At 39.4% G+C, this 15,341-nt stretch overlaps 1 protein-coding gene across 3 annotated transcripts in view; it reads left to right on the top strand.

Annotated features, from left to right (window-relative positions):
• The first annotated feature begins 3,718 nt into the window (after nucleotides 1-3,718).
• Nucleotides 3,719-15,341, top strand: part of RAP1B (RAP1B, member of RAS oncogene family) — a 44,354-nt gene continuing 32,731 nt past the window's right edge. For 2 of the 3 annotated variants that reach the window (XR_006778121.2, XM_087868995.1), the window contains exon 1: nucleotides 3,719-3,885. The gene's annotated coding sequence lies outside the window, so the exon portion shown is untranslated. The remainder of the gene's footprint in view (nucleotides 3,886-15,341) is intronic. The other variant, XM_045789632.2, reaches the window with a different exon arrangement.

The raw sequence follows: 15,341 nt of genomic DNA, 5'->3' as shown, positions 1-15,341 counted from the left end.
AATTCAACAAATGCATATTTTTTGAGAGACAAAGGACTTTATTACTCACAGCAAAAGCAGTAGGCAGACCATCATGCTTGCACTGGTTCTATATATCCCCTAAGTCCCCTGGGGGCAATGCAAGTAGACTTACGTAGATGCCTACACTTGCAGGGGGTTGTGATATAGAAGGGGAACCCTGAGCTTAGGAGACGTACAGCTTTTATAGTGAGCAGAAACAATTCTGCTCTTTGGGGAGGTGTTACCTCACTCCTCAGTACTGCACAATACAAATACAACCCTAAGAAATCTCTCAACAAATACATTTTGAAGGCCTATTATGTGAAACGTACCACACCAAACATGAGAAATAAACATCTTATAGATTTTTCCCTTCTAGGACCAACTACAGAATTTGAGGAACCCAGTGCAAAACGAAAATGCAGTCCCTTTGTTCAAAAATTAGTAAAAATTTCAAGATGCTGACATTAGAGCATTAAACTGATCATTGAGCCTTTCTAATAAGCACAGGGCCCTGTCACAGGCCCATGAAGCTGGTCCTGGGCAGGGCAAACACGGACAAATCCAGCCCATTGCTTGTTTTTGCACAGCTATGACCTAAGAATGGTTTTTACAGTTTTAAATGGAAAAAGAGGAAGAGGAAGAAAGGGTGGGAGAAGGGGAGGAGAAGGAGATTTGTGACATGTGAAAAATATATGAAATTAAAATTTTAGTGTCCATAAATAAAGTTTTATTAGAATACAGTCACACTCATTCGTTATGCATCCTATGGCTGGTTTTGCACAACAAAGGCAGAGTTGAGTAGCTGCAACAAAGACCATCTGGCCCCCAAAGCCTTAAATATTTACCATCTGGCTCTTTATAGGAAAAGTTTGCAAAACCCTATTCTAGTAGGAAGGTAGAATACAAGTGACAAAAGAAAGGAGCAATAGAGCTTATAGGAATTCCAAGGAGAAGAGACCACATTCAATAGAAAATATCAGACCGCATTTGACTGGAAAAATGGTCTTTCTTGGAGAAAGTAAAGGGACCTTGATTAGCGGACAAGAGTGGAAAGGAATACTTCAGGCAAAGGAAATCACCTATACACACCAGAGCAGTGGAAAAGCACTATATTTGGGCAAGATGAAAAGTCCACTCTGACTGTAAGGCAGTTGGAAGTGAGAAGGAATAGTAAGATACTCTACAAGGATTTTAACTTTATATTTGGTAGGGCAACAGAGTAACTGAAGACCCTTTGAGGAAGAGAGTGACTTGCTCAGGATGCTTTAAGATAATTCATCTGGCAACAATGTGTGGAATAGATCACAGCAGGAGCAGACAGGAGGCCTCAAGGCAAGGTAGGAAGGTGTGGCCAAAGTCCAGGAGTTGAGAGGTAGTGCCATCCTAACAAGTGTGGTCCTAGTAGAAATGAATGTCTATCTAATGGATGTGCCAATGGGCTGATGGTTTGAGAAAAGGCTGCGAAAGGAGTGTCAGACTTGGAGACTGGCTAAGTTAAAAGATGGTGATACAATTAACAAGTGAAAAGAAGAAACTAGTCTCGTGACAAAGATGACCAGTTCCGTCTGCAAACATGACCAGTTGAAGCTGCCAGTGGAGTATCCTGGTGAAGATTTCAAGACAGGAACCTGAGTTCCAAACCCAAAAGTGAGTTTGGTGCTAAGACATGCAGATTCTGGCATTCTCTGAATAAAGATAATAGTTTAAAACAAATGTAACGATTTCAGGGTGCCTGGGTGGCTCAGTCGGCTAAGTGTCTGCCTTCGACTCAGGTCATGATCCCAGGGTCCTAGAATGGAGCCCTGCATCAGGCTCCCTGCTCAGCCTAGAGCCTGCTTCTCCCTTTCTCCCTCCCTTTGCCTCTCCCCCTGCTCATGCTCACTCTCTCTCTCTTCCAAATAAATAAATAAAAGCTTAAAAAAAAAAAAAACAAGCATAATGATTTCTAGTCTTTTAGAAGAAAAACAGAAGTATTCTTAATTAAAATAGAGTACTCCCTCAAACTCTAAATAACCCTAGCTCCAATCTTCTAAAACTGACTTTGAAAAAAATTAAAAATAAAAAATCAATTGCCCAAAGGTGAAAGAGAGATGAAAGAAAGAAAAAAGAAAAAACAGAGGTATACAAATAACATCTGCTTCCATGAACTTAAGAGTTTTAGGCTTTCAGACTTGATCAAAGTTCCATGCAATAACTGAAAAATCAGTAAACTCTAATTTGTTTAAAATTCAATCATTTAGAATTTATAATAATTCCTACAGACTGGGGCACCTGGGTGGCTCAGTCAGTTAAGTGTCTGCCTTCGGCTCAGGTCATGATCCTAGGGTCCTGGGATCAAGCCCCATGTGGGGCTTCCCTGCTCAGCGGGGAGTCTGCTTCTCCCTCTCTCTGCTTGTGCGTGCACTCTCTCTCTCTCTCTCTGCAATAAATCAATAAAATCTTTAAAACAATTCCTACAGACTGCTCTGAAATTTGCCTTTGAAATTTCCACTAAAAAAGGGTTTTCTAAGGAAACAAAAATCGCAGAAGTATGTAACATTCAACTAACCTAAATTGTGAGATACCTAGAAAGCACTTACATACAGACAACTTGGAATAATTATAATTCATTCTTATCTATTCTTTAACTTGGTTATTTTTCAATTATTAGTATTCTTTAAAGGAATGAAATTAATCATACTTTTTATTAATCTTCCAAGTTCATCAAAGTTCACCAAAATTTATTTCAAGAATAAAGTTAAGCTGAACTAAGCAAGTTAGTTTTCAATTATTTCCCAACCCCTACTTTTCCCTGCATTTTGCTCTTTGAATCTCTTATTTCATCAAAACTTTTTTTCATAAAAGAGCTGATGTTTTGTACGAAGGTAGTTGCATTTTAGTCTTTTCTCTAATAATGTAAGTTCCCTCATTAAGTTCCCGCCCTTTTTGGAACCAGGCATTTTTAGCACAGAAAGTGCTTTCTGTTGCCCAGTAGTCTCACCATAAACCTACCTATGAGTAACCCTTTAAAGTGCCCGAGTTGTCCATTTAAATATGCAATTTATTTTACTCATATAAATAGTTGATTTAGGTACAGAGTACCAAGTTGTTTGTGATCATCGATTTGTTAACTGCGTCTGGAAGGGTAATTTGGAGAGTTCACCGAGGTTAAGACACCAGTGCATGAAATACTTGTCAAGAGAAAAACCCTTTCAAGAACCGTGCCCAATTTGGCCCCTACCCATGATTACCCTCAGCTATAGAAGGTCCCCGGCCTGGTTTCCTTCGTGCAAGATCTAGGTGTGGAAACTGCACGCTCTCAGTTAGTTCCCCAGCCACTTTCCCCAGCACAAAAGAATACAGAAGCACCAACTGTTGGGTGGCGTTGGGTGACTGAATTAGTTTGCATTAAAGGCACCTTTTAAGTTTCGGAGCGTTTCTAAACCCTTCGCATCACTGTAATCCACTGAGGTCAGGGAAGTCGACACGAGCATCTGCCCCGAGCCAGGTGGCCCAGGCGACGCTGAACGGGCACTAGAGGTGGGAGAGAAACACCGCCCAGAACTCGCCGCGAAGGGGCCGCGTGTGTCCGGCCTGCGCTGCGGCGGCGCGCAAGGCCCGCCCCCTCGACTCCCCTCGCTCCGCCCCTCGGCCCCGCCCCTTCCCCGGCCGCGCACCCGCGCGCCCCGCGCGCCCCGCCCGCGGACGGAAGCGAGAGCGAGGCTGAACGCCTGACGTCAAGGCGACACCGCCAAACCTCGCCCAGAGTCAGGCGTGTAAACCAGCCGGAGCGGCGGCGGCGGCGGCAGCGGCAATACCGCCGTGGCGCCGGGAGCAGCGACCCGGAGGAAGCGCGAGGCGCGGGGCGACGCGGGCTGCGGAGACCCGGTGACAGCGTGAGAGGTTCGCAGAATGTGTGCGTGGCCGCTGAGGGGAGCGGCGGCGGCGGCCGCGCGGGGCGGGGGCCGGGCGCCGGCTGAGGGGAGCGGGTGGGGTGCGGCGCGGGCCGGGCGGGGCGCGCGCGGCGGTCAGGGACCCTGGCGGCGGCGACGGCGGCTTCACGGCGCGCGGCAGGTGGTGCGAGGGCCCGGCACCCAGCCGGCGAGCGCGCTGCCTCCCGGGCCGGCGGGGACGAGCAGCCGCCGCCGCTGCCGCCGCCGCCGCGGGGGAACAGCGCGCTTTGCGGAAGGGGTCAAATGTCTGAAATATGGCGGAGGAAGTGAGAGCCCGAGGACCCCCCCCCCCCCGCACCCGCTCGCTCCCTCCCTCCTGCCCGCGGCCGCCGCAGCTTCTCTCGATACCCGCCGTCCGCCGGCGGCTCCCCGGAGCACTCGTCCCCCGCCCCGGAGCCCCCTCGCTGGCCACCTCGGTGCCCTCCTGGGTGTGGGTGGAAGTTAGAACGGAAACCAGAAAGTTGTCCTTTGAGAAGACGCAGCTTCCCCCAGCCCCGAGCCAGGACGAGGAGCGTTCGGGGGAAACCACTCCCCGGCGCCCTGCAGGCTCCAGCCTGACAGGGAAAAAGTTTGCCTGAAACGGGACTGGTTTGCTCTATTTGTTGCGGGAAGTGGCAGGAGGAAGGCAGCGGAGGGAGCCCCACCTAGTCTGGCAGCAACCACCGCGTAGGGAAAATCTGTTAAAGGGGCCTTTCCCTTCGTCAGCAAGAGGAAATCTCTCTTACAGAGGGAGACAAAATCCAGGAAGTTTGTCGTCTTCTCTTTTTCGCCATCTCGGTGTGTCTAATCCTAAAACTGTCAGCACCATGAGTTTTATTTAAAACTACCCCCAATTACCCGGGCCATTTGGATTTTTCTTCTGAAAAGAACTGATGACTTTTGGAGAAAAGATCATCCTTGAGAGTTTAAAGCACAAGATTTGCTTCCCCTTCGCTCCTCCCCCCCCATTTAGTTTAGCAAAAAATTTTGCCCTGCAACTCTTGTGTGGAAGGAACATAAGTAGTTCTGTATTACAGTAACGGGAAATTACATTTTTAAAGGGGTAGAAATTTGACACTAAATGAACATTGTGATTTTAATATTTTAAGATTAACTGGATTTTTGTTTTGCTGGTAGCATCTAATATATATCGAGTGCTTACAACTTAAAGCTTCTAACTCGCAAATTTATTTTCGACTTTTTTTTTTTGTAGTTAGACTGCTGTTTAGACTTGCTCAACAAAATCGTATCTACTTAGCAAGAAGTAACTATCAAAAAGGGAGACGTTCATTTAGTTTCAAACTCCTATCACTCCTAAAAGCTGACTCTTGAATAGTATTTGAGTCATAATGGAGTCATGGGACTTTTTAAGGGCCGGAAGGGACTATTTAGATCATCCAGTCCCACCCTCTCATTTTATGGAGGAGGAAACTGAGGCCTAGAAAAGATAAGATTAGTTAGTGGCCTTGGTGACTTTTAGGACAGTATGTAATAGAGAACCAGGAGGAAGAAATAGAATATTTTCATAGTGAAATTACATTTTTACAGGATAACAATCATATACAGGATGTTAGTACCTTAGTCAAATAGTGTGGAAGAACCACATTGGTTTTAGGAGAGGAAATTGATACTCAAGGAGGTTAAATAACTTTAAGGGCAAAGAGCCCTGAATGATAGTCTTATTTGAGCCCTTCTTGCTTTTAAACTCTGCATGACACAGTGTTTTCACTTGGATTTTCTTCTTTGGCATTTTCAATAAATCATGAGGTTGCCTTATCTGAGGAAGCCACAAAGTAAATCTTGAAAACACCTGTAGCCAGTTCAGTTTTAATGTGCCAGGTATCAGAATACAGCCGAAGAAACCGATAATAAACTGGCTTAATTTAAAAATGTGATAGAGGGCATGAAAACAATTGCTCTGTCTTTTGCATTCTCCCAATAACACCCCCCCCTTCCACTCCATGAAAGTCGTCTGTTTCTATGACACCTATCACCTCCAACATTCTGTTACTGTTCTGTTATCATTATTCATATGATTTTTGTTATCTATTCCACTAAGTTGTAAAATTCAAGGACAGGATGTCTTCTTTGTGTGCTCCAAAGCACTGGCATGGTACATTGCACGTAGATAATACCAGTTTGTTAAATGTAAGCATAATGAGGGTAGGGACCATTGCATTCCCCATTGTATTCTTAGTTCCTAGAACCTTGCCTGTGCAGATAACAGGTATTTAGTATTTAGCCTTAAGATGAACTGTAGTGAACATTTGAAGAGAACTTTGTCTTCCTTCAAAAAGAAACATTTCCACATTGGCTTTGGAATCCTTTTAACTTTACAAATTGATTTGCATTTTACCCTCAAAGCAATCCTTATTAGAATTCCAATATAGGTTTCCAATATTTTCTCTTAGCCATATAAAGGAAAAGTGAACCCCCATGGTAAGGAGCCATCATGTAAGGAGCATCTATTGAGATGTAATAAAGAGCTAATCATAAAACTTTGATCATGTACATAAATACCATATTAAGTGCATCTTCTAGTGTAATTCAAGACTAGTAGAAGACCTATCCAGAGGTTGATAACATGGTAACTAACTATACATGTTGTTTTAAATAGAAAGTCTGTGGTTTGGATGAGAAATTGCTCATATTCAAATTTGGCTTTTGTAGTAGGTACTTGATGAATATTTGTTAAGGGAGTGAAATTAATCAGTGAAACTGGATCTGAATACAAAGAAAATTTGGCTGTTTTACACAGGTGTTTATTTTTTCCCCCAAATATGTCATTTTAAATAAGCAATTTTATTATTGAATACCAACATCTCACTGGTACGCACGAGTCATTTTCCTAGGCTTAACAAAATGTGTTCTGTGTATGTATTGATGAAGAGGGTGGGTATTGATCGGTGCTAAATTTGACACACCAGGAATAGTTTCGTATTTATGAACTACATAGTCGAAAGGGCTTCTTTTGTTGTTGTGGCAGTGATGTCACATGTTCATTCAGTCTATAGAAAGACTTTGATAAGATTGATCTTAAACTCTGTAAGACCACATAAGGTTGTGATTAAATAAATACCTTGATTATTTTTCCCCTCTTGTCATTTTTGAGGACTCCATAGTCTTAGAGATTAGGCTGAAGTTTTTACTGTTAGCCTTTTCAAGTTGAATTTCTTGTAGAAAAAGTTAAGAACAGACATTTTGGCTGATGGCAATGATTCTTTGTAACATTGGACAAATTTTTCAATAAGCAGGAATACTGTACCATGTTCTGAAACACTTGTGCTGAAAGCCTAATATTTTTCAGTGTTCTTAGATATTTTGCAATAGTGTCTGAAGGTACTAATTACCATTTGAGGACTTAAGTCTTTAATTTATTCTTTGGAAATCTCATGAACACATTGGAAGCAGTAGCTACAAAGACTAGAATGAATTTATCCATTTGCAAGAAAGACTGGCTCGCCATATATATGTATATATATAAAATCTGTTGTACTTTGAGCCTAGTTGAACACTGGATTCTAAAACCAATCCCTTTAGTCATAGAATTTCTATTTTAAAGAAGAGAGGGTTATGCCTTTAAAAAATTGAAACCACTTTTTATAATATTCCACAAACAAAAAGAAATACCACTATTCCATACTTCCATACACTGGTGTGTTTATTCCTAGTGTTAGTCAAATTAAGGGTATACAGCAACTGATTATTATTTCAGTAGTGATTTAGAAATAATTTTTGCTCAGCATTAATAGAGGATCAAGAATTTTGAAACTCTTTCCAAAGAGCCTTAAAACTTACAAAAGAAAGAAATAAACATTTAGGGAAATGTACCACATTTTAAATCATATTTAAATTATTTATCAAAAAAATATCTGCGACATGAACTGAAGAATTTCCATCTGGTTTTTATTATACAGAACAGTATTCTGGAATATAACTATGATTAAAATTGATTGTATTTGAGGTACTTGAGTACTAGAAATATGTTCACTCTTAAATTAAGAATCCTAGTCTCTCTAACCATAGAGAGTAATTATCTGATGTTCTGATTTTGGATTTTACATTGAGCTGGTTTCTAAAGCTTACTCTTGTAGTTATGCTATTTTATAATTTTGTAGTTAAGCTGCTTTGTATACCTTATATATTATATACATATAACCAACGAGACCTTTTACATTTAAACCAGATTCTGATCTCATGAGATAATTTGCTAGGTAATCTTTTCCTGTGGTGAGGAATTGAATGTTTTTAACTTTTGTACAAGTAGGCTCAATAAGGATGTTAAAGGAAGAGAGCATTTATTTAAACAGTTATAAATAATTTTGATTGCATTAAATTATTGACTTCTTGGAATCATCACCTTCACTACATTATAGATGTTGCTGAGTTTTTCAGTAGTTGCTTTGAAAATTTATTTCGGTAAATATGTACTTTTAATAAAATAGATTTTTTTCTTATATTCAAAACTTGGCATTTCATTAAATAACTTTATTTTGAAAATATACAATGAACTGATTGCCCCAGTAGTGGATTACCTCTACCTGTTGCTTTCCTCTTCTTTGCCTTGTAGAAAAGAAAAAAGATGAAAGAAAATCTGTTTTGTCCATTTAATAGCACTTTTTGGCAACAGCTTCTGGAAAGGAAATGGAAAATGTTACGTAAAATAAAATTCTAATTATCTGTGTCTTCTAAAATTTATACTTCTAAAGTTTATGCATTAGAATATATTTTTCCATATCACTTCATTCTAAAAAAAATTGGGAGACTTCCTGAAAGTTCTCAGTTAATGGGACTGAGGATGTCAATAAAATAAAAACTGTAAATATAAACTCTGTTTAATTAATAGGTTTTGGGTATCAAAGTGGTATGCATATTGCATCCAACTGTTACTTTGTGTTTGAAAGCTACAGTGAGACTATTACTATTATTACATAATGCTAGCAAAGTTATAGCTGCTTCCTAGGATTAATAAGTTATGGTTATGCTCCTTGATAACAAAACTCAGGAATCCCTGGGTAATCTTGAATACTGTATAGATAATGAAGAAGGATAGGGATGAAGCATATAAATATGTGTGTCTGTTTTCTTCTCTTGAAATTGTGCAACTTGAGATATTGCATTGAATTTGTATTGGTAAGACTGTTAAGTTTTTAAATGTATGTCTTTTGAATTTTCTTACTAAAGTGTTTAGAACAAAGTATAAAGCAAAAATTTAATGTCCCTTAAAATCCCATCAGTACAATGAATTTTTTTAAGACTTTTTTTTTTTGAAGATTTTATTTATTTATTCGACAGAGATAGAGACAGCCCACGAGAGAGGGAACACAAGCAGGGGGAGTGGGAGAGGAAGAAGCAGGCTCATAGCGGAGGAGCCTGATATGGGGCTCGATCCCAGAACGCGGGGATCACGCCCTGAGCCGAAGGCAGACGCTTAACGACTGCGCCACCCAGGCACCCCAGGACAATGAATTTTTAGACAAAATTCATACCTCCTTTTTTGAACCTTTCCTACCTCCTTGGTTCCTCAGTGGGAACAGTGGCATATACTTAGAGTTGTTGTGGATTAAGTGGAGTATTATCCGTAAATGATTATAAAAGAATATACTAATGTAGTATTAGTTTTTGTTCTGTAAAACGTTTCTCTGTAGCATCGCTTCTCTCAGTTGAAGTTATTCATTAAGGCATGAATAAGGACTAAGAAAGAATAATTGTGATTATGAACAGCTTAACAAATTGTCTAGCTCAGGGGTTTTCAGAATATACCCCAAGGAATCCTGGGGATTTCCTGGACATTTTCCGGAGTCTGCAAATGCAAAACTATATTTACAATAATATTGAGATGTTCTTTGCGTTTTTCACTGTGTTGACATTTGTAGCAGTGGTACAAAAGCAATAGTGAGTAAAACTTCCGGCACCTTAGAACAAATCGAGTCAGAGCACCACGCTGCATTCATAGTCATTGTATTCTTCACTGCTATGCGTTTAAAAAACAAAATACTTTGGCCTAAATGCACTTGATGAAGAAGTTAAAAAAAAATTTTTTTTTTTTTTTTTTTTACCAAATCTTGACTCCTGTACATACTATTTCAATATAGTATGACAAAATGGAAAATATGCTTCAAACACTATTTTGCTGCCGTATTGAAGGTGAAATGGTTGTCTATGGGAAAAGCATTTGTGTAGTTACTGGAGTTGCAAGCTGAACTAGCCACTTTCTTCATGAATACTTTTTTTACTTTAAGGAATGCCTGAAGGGGCGCCTGGGTGGCATAGTCCTTAAGCGTCTGCCTTCGGCCCAGGGCGTGATCCCAGAGTTCTGGGATCGAGTCCCACATCAGGCTCCTCTGCTAGGAGCCTGCTTCTTTCTCTCCCACTCCCCCTGCTTGTGTTTCCTCTCTCCCTGGCTGTCTCTGTCAAATAAATAAATAAAATCTTTAAAAAAAAAAAAAAAAAAGGAATGCCTGAAAACTATTCAGAGTTATTCAGACTTGGGTATTAGGCTGACATTTTCTTGAAAATAAACAAAATGAGCCTGTTGCTTTAAGGAAAAGATCAACACTATTTATGGTCAGTGACAAAGTTCTAGTTTTTAAGTGAAAATTAGAATCTTGGAAAATTTGTATCAGGCACTGTGCTCTTGACAGCTTCCCAATATTTAGAAAATTTTTCTGATGATATTGGTGATAATGAGCATAGTTTTTTAAAAATAATATAGTGTCAGTATTTGAAGATCTGCATAACTCTTTGTACAAGTATTTTCCAAGTGACCAATGCATGACGTTACAAAATCATGCATGCGTAAGAAATCCTTCCTAAGTTCTAGCTAGACCTATGGATGTTAATGTTAAAGCAGACCTTAAGTTTATTGGTAAGGTTTTCCATTCCAGTATATTGCAACCAAATGTCAAGTTTTGGTATAGTATCAAAGGAGAATATTTACATTTATCTGAAAAGGCTACTAAAATAGCCCCAGCTGTGTGCTTATAATTCACTTTTTTGTATGTTCATTTTTCCATGCTTTGCTCTCAATGTATAATGTCTTTGATTTATTTAGTTCATATTTTTGTTGGAGGGGAAGATAAGAATAGGAACCAGAGTACATGTGAAACAGTATTTTCATGCACTTCATCTTGAAATCTCTTATTAATATATAGTCATTTTAGGTTGACCTTTTTTTTTTTAAGATGTATTTATTTTAGAGAGTGTGTGCACGAGCCTGAGTGGGAGGGGCAGAGGGAGAAGGAAAGAGAATCTCAAGCAGACAAGATGGTGAGCGTGGAGCCCTGCACAGGGCTCAGTTTCACGACTGGGAGATCACAACCTGAGCCGAAACCAGGAGTCGGAGGCCGAAGCATCTGGACCACCCAGGCACCGGCTAGATTGACGTTAATAGTCTTCTCCTTGAGCAATCCATTCACCTGTTGATCACTGTAATAAATTAAGTGACTGTTATTTTTTAAGTCTATTTCTTGGTTTTAATACTTGTACCCCTGATAACTCATGCACATTGATTGCATTGTGCTCAAATTTTGACATAACCTAAAAAAAGTTTTTAATAGTTGACCTTCATGAGTTTAGGATATTTAGTAGCTTTCCTGTAGTAAAGCTATGGACTTGTTCAAACCATTTCAAGTTTAATAATGTCTCTTTGACCTGAGTATTTACTGTGTTGTCTACCTTTTGCAGATATTTTTAAAACAAATTATAATGTTCTTACCTTTTGGGGAGAAAGTGGTTTCTTGTTCATGCTTGTTTGAGAACAATCGTAGCAATCCTTGTTAACTATTTTTATAAATCTTTTGTCACAGGACAGTTACAAATTTTAAAGGATTTTTAGGCTAACCATTCAGTTCAAGTAGTAAGTTTCAGATTATGAGAGAAGATAGGTCAGTTGTAGATTATGCTGTACTTAGTTTCTTGGAAATTTAGTGCCAGTTATTCCCCTAGAGATAATAAAATGAGTGTGTTTTGTGAAGAAAAAGTAGTGAGTCTGTGTTCTACTGGTTGAAAGAACAGCATTGACGGAAGAGGCAGAGACCTGGAGTGGAGTGGTTTAGAGAAATAAGTGTAAAAATGCTAACTTTGGGGTAGCTTTGAGGAATAAGCATTATGGAACCTCTTGCCTACATGAGCTAATCCCACAGTGAGAGAGGGAGTGTAATAGGAAGCTTTAGTTCTCTGTATATTAAACAATTACCTGGTCAACTGTTCAGGCTGTTCTGAATTAGGGAACATACTGAGATCATATTTTATGTTCAGGACATCCAAATTGGTCACAAGGTTGCCACTGGCTATTGTTTATTCAGTTTTAGTTGCTAACTGAAAAAATTGTATGTGATTTCCTGTATTTTAGATTTTTTACATTTAAGCTTTCATTTCTTTTCTTCCAAGACTCCTGTCACCTTACTTCATCATCCTTCAACAAAGAGAGGACAGGATGTGCAAGCTTTTAAGGACAGAGGAACATTTGTAACATTTTTCTATTTACATGAAAGTGATAATAGTGATAATGGGCGGTGGAGAGGTGGAAGGGCAGGAAGTAGAGCAGAAAAGAATGAGGATGATGATTAAGAGATTCTCTTTCTAATGAGCAAAGCTACTGTTACTGCACTCACTTTAGAGTTCAGGTTAACAGGAATGATAAACACTTGGAAAAGCATTTGTGATGCTTTAGTGATAGATAATCTTGTCTCCCGAGAAATGGTCCTGGGTAGAAGATAAATTGGTATTATCTATCGAGATTTTGGGGTTAAAGTTTCATTACTAAGCAGTGTGAGAGTATGTTTACTTTTACTCCCCAACAGACCCTTACGTACTTTTCTCTGAACCTCCAGTGCTTAAATTGGACACTTTTCTCATAAGTTTTAGCTGATTCCTTTGAGCGTGAGGGGTAAATTTGAGAAATGATGTGCTAGTTTTCAGTAGTTGCTAGACCTCTGATTCCACCCTATTAAGTAGCATGGCTTAGTGACAATAACTTTGAATTGGGTTTCCCAGAATTCAATTCTCTTTCTGGCATTGGCTGTAAAACCTCAAACAAGTTAATGTGTCCGTCTCTCTCTCTCTCTCTTTCTCTCTCTCTTCTCAACTTATCTGTACATAAGCCAGTTTGATTAAATGGCTGTTTAGGTCTTTTTGAGCTCAAAAAGCCTGGGTTTCTGTGATATTACTCTTGTTTAAGCCATCATCTCTTGTTTGGGCTCCTATAGGACTTTCCTAACTCGTTTCCATTCTTGTCGTCCTCTACCTCAGTCTCCACCTAGATTTTAAAAATCATCTTTTAAAAGTGTAAATCAGCTCATAGAATACGCTCCAGTCCAAGCTCCCCTCCCACCCACCCCAGTGGCTTAAAATAGAAGCCAGGTCCAGTTCTTGCTTGCCTCACAACTTTATCTCCTCTCCATTGTTCGCTAAGCTCTACCCATATTGACTTCTTTCTGATCTTGACCAAAAAAGTGCTTTACCATCTTTTTTTTTTTTTTTTTTAAGATTTTATTTGGTAGAGAGTGCACCAGCAGGGTGAGGAGCAGAGGGAGAAGCAGACTCCCTGCTGAGCAGGGAGCCTGATGTGGGGCTGGTCCCACAACCCCAGGATCAGGACCTGAGCTGAAGGCAGACACTTAACCAATTGAGCCACTCAGGTGCCTCCCTCTACCATCTTTTGAGATCTGGTGTTTACAACTACTCACTAGCAGGATCTTTCCCCAGCTGTCTGCAGTTCTGCCTACGTATCAGATCTCAGCTCAGATGTACATTTACAGGGAAGTTTCTCCTGATCACCTTACATGAAGGAGCATGCCCTTTATTATCTTCATAGCTCTTATCACACTCAGTAATTAAATTTATCCATTTATTCTCTCTTGCCCTGTAAACTAGTTGTTTCAAGAGGGCAGGAATGCAGTGTCACTTTGCCACCACAGTCTCAAATGGTTAGCCTGTTACCTGGCACATAGTGCCCAACAATTTTTATTTTATTTTATTTTATTTTATTTTATTTTATTTTTTTTAAAGATTTTATTTATTTATGTGACAGAGAGACAGCCAGCGAGAGAGGGAACACAGCAGGGGGAGTGGGAGAGGAAGAAGCAGGCTCATAGCGGAGGAGCCTGATGTGGGACTCGATCCCAGAACGCCAGGATCACGCCCTGAGCCGAAGGCAGACGCTTTAACGACTGCGCTACCCAGGCGCCCCCAACAATTTTTATTTTAATGAAAAGAATACATAAGGTGTTCGATGATTTCTTTGTCAGTTCCCATCGTAGGCTACTTAACACTAATTTTTTAAAGTGTTATATCTGTTGCCAACTATAATGCCTCATTATTTAGGGCTTCTGTCTCTGGAGGACTCATTCATCTGACTCCATGTTTTTGAGAGCTAATTGTTTTCAGTTACTGTATGTTAGGATTAAATTGAGTAATTATGCACAAAAGGTTTTTAGCAAAGTTAATATGAAATTTAAATAGCAATTCAAATAATCATAATTGATACCCAAATGAGTGATATAGATGAGTGCTTACAGAGCTAAAGGAATAGTGAAAAGTCTTAGGCTCTAGTAGTCAAAGAAGTTATAAATGAGGTGGGATCTGTACATGTTATCAAGAGTATGTAAGTTTTAGACTAACTGAATCAGGGTGGGCAACAATACAGAAATTAGAAAATGCAAAGTATGTTCGAAGGAGTACTTAGCTATGGTAGATGTTTATGAATGGATTATAGGTCCTCTTAAATTTCTTGGTCTCGAGTACTTTGGAATTCAGAATTTTGTGGAAAGATTTGTTTTGAATTTTAGTGAGAGTAATCAAATTAGTATTTCTAAAGTGAAACACCAATAGTCACACTAAATGGGATGAATAAAAACTATAAATAGCCTCATGGTAGTGCTTAAGTGAAGTTTTGCTGTGTAAAAAATATATCTACTATGAGAAATGGATCTGAAATTGTTGGAAAGACTTTACTCTTTGTTACTTTGTGTCTTTGGGGAGGACATCAGGGTCTGAAAATGTTACTTTGAAGCAATTAGCTTAGAAACAGTCTCTGCCAAGGAATTGTTTTTGACACAGATTCAGGATGGAGTGCACTGCTTAGGCTGATGAGTCTATAAGGGTATGGGAAAACCACCCAATTCCTAAGAGTCCAGTTAAATGTTTGGAAATAGTGAAGATTCATCTGTGTGTATTGGTGCCTGGAACATAATAAATGGTTTTTTTTAAATCTTTAATAATTGAGAGTTCATATTTAAGCTACAATTTCTTAATAGATTTTTTAAGTCTTTTAAGATATCATGAAGTTTGTCTCCCAGTTCATAAGGTTTCTAGGAATTATATAATACATTTCATTGTTAAGTTAGAGTACAATAGAAGATTAGAATAGGAATATTATAGGACGAACATAATCTCTGAAAATTCTTGATGGACTCACTTATTTTT

The sequence above is a fragment of the Ursus americanus genome, chromosome 17 (genome assembly GCF_024610735.1).
Source record: "Ursus americanus isolate L20-20 chromosome 17, mUrsAme1.1.p, whole genome shotgun sequence".
Taxonomy (NCBI): Eukaryota; Metazoa; Chordata; class Mammalia; order Carnivora; family Ursidae; genus Ursus; species Ursus americanus.
Note: the sequence above shows the minus strand (reverse complement) of the source record. Positions and strands in the feature narration are given on the sequence as shown.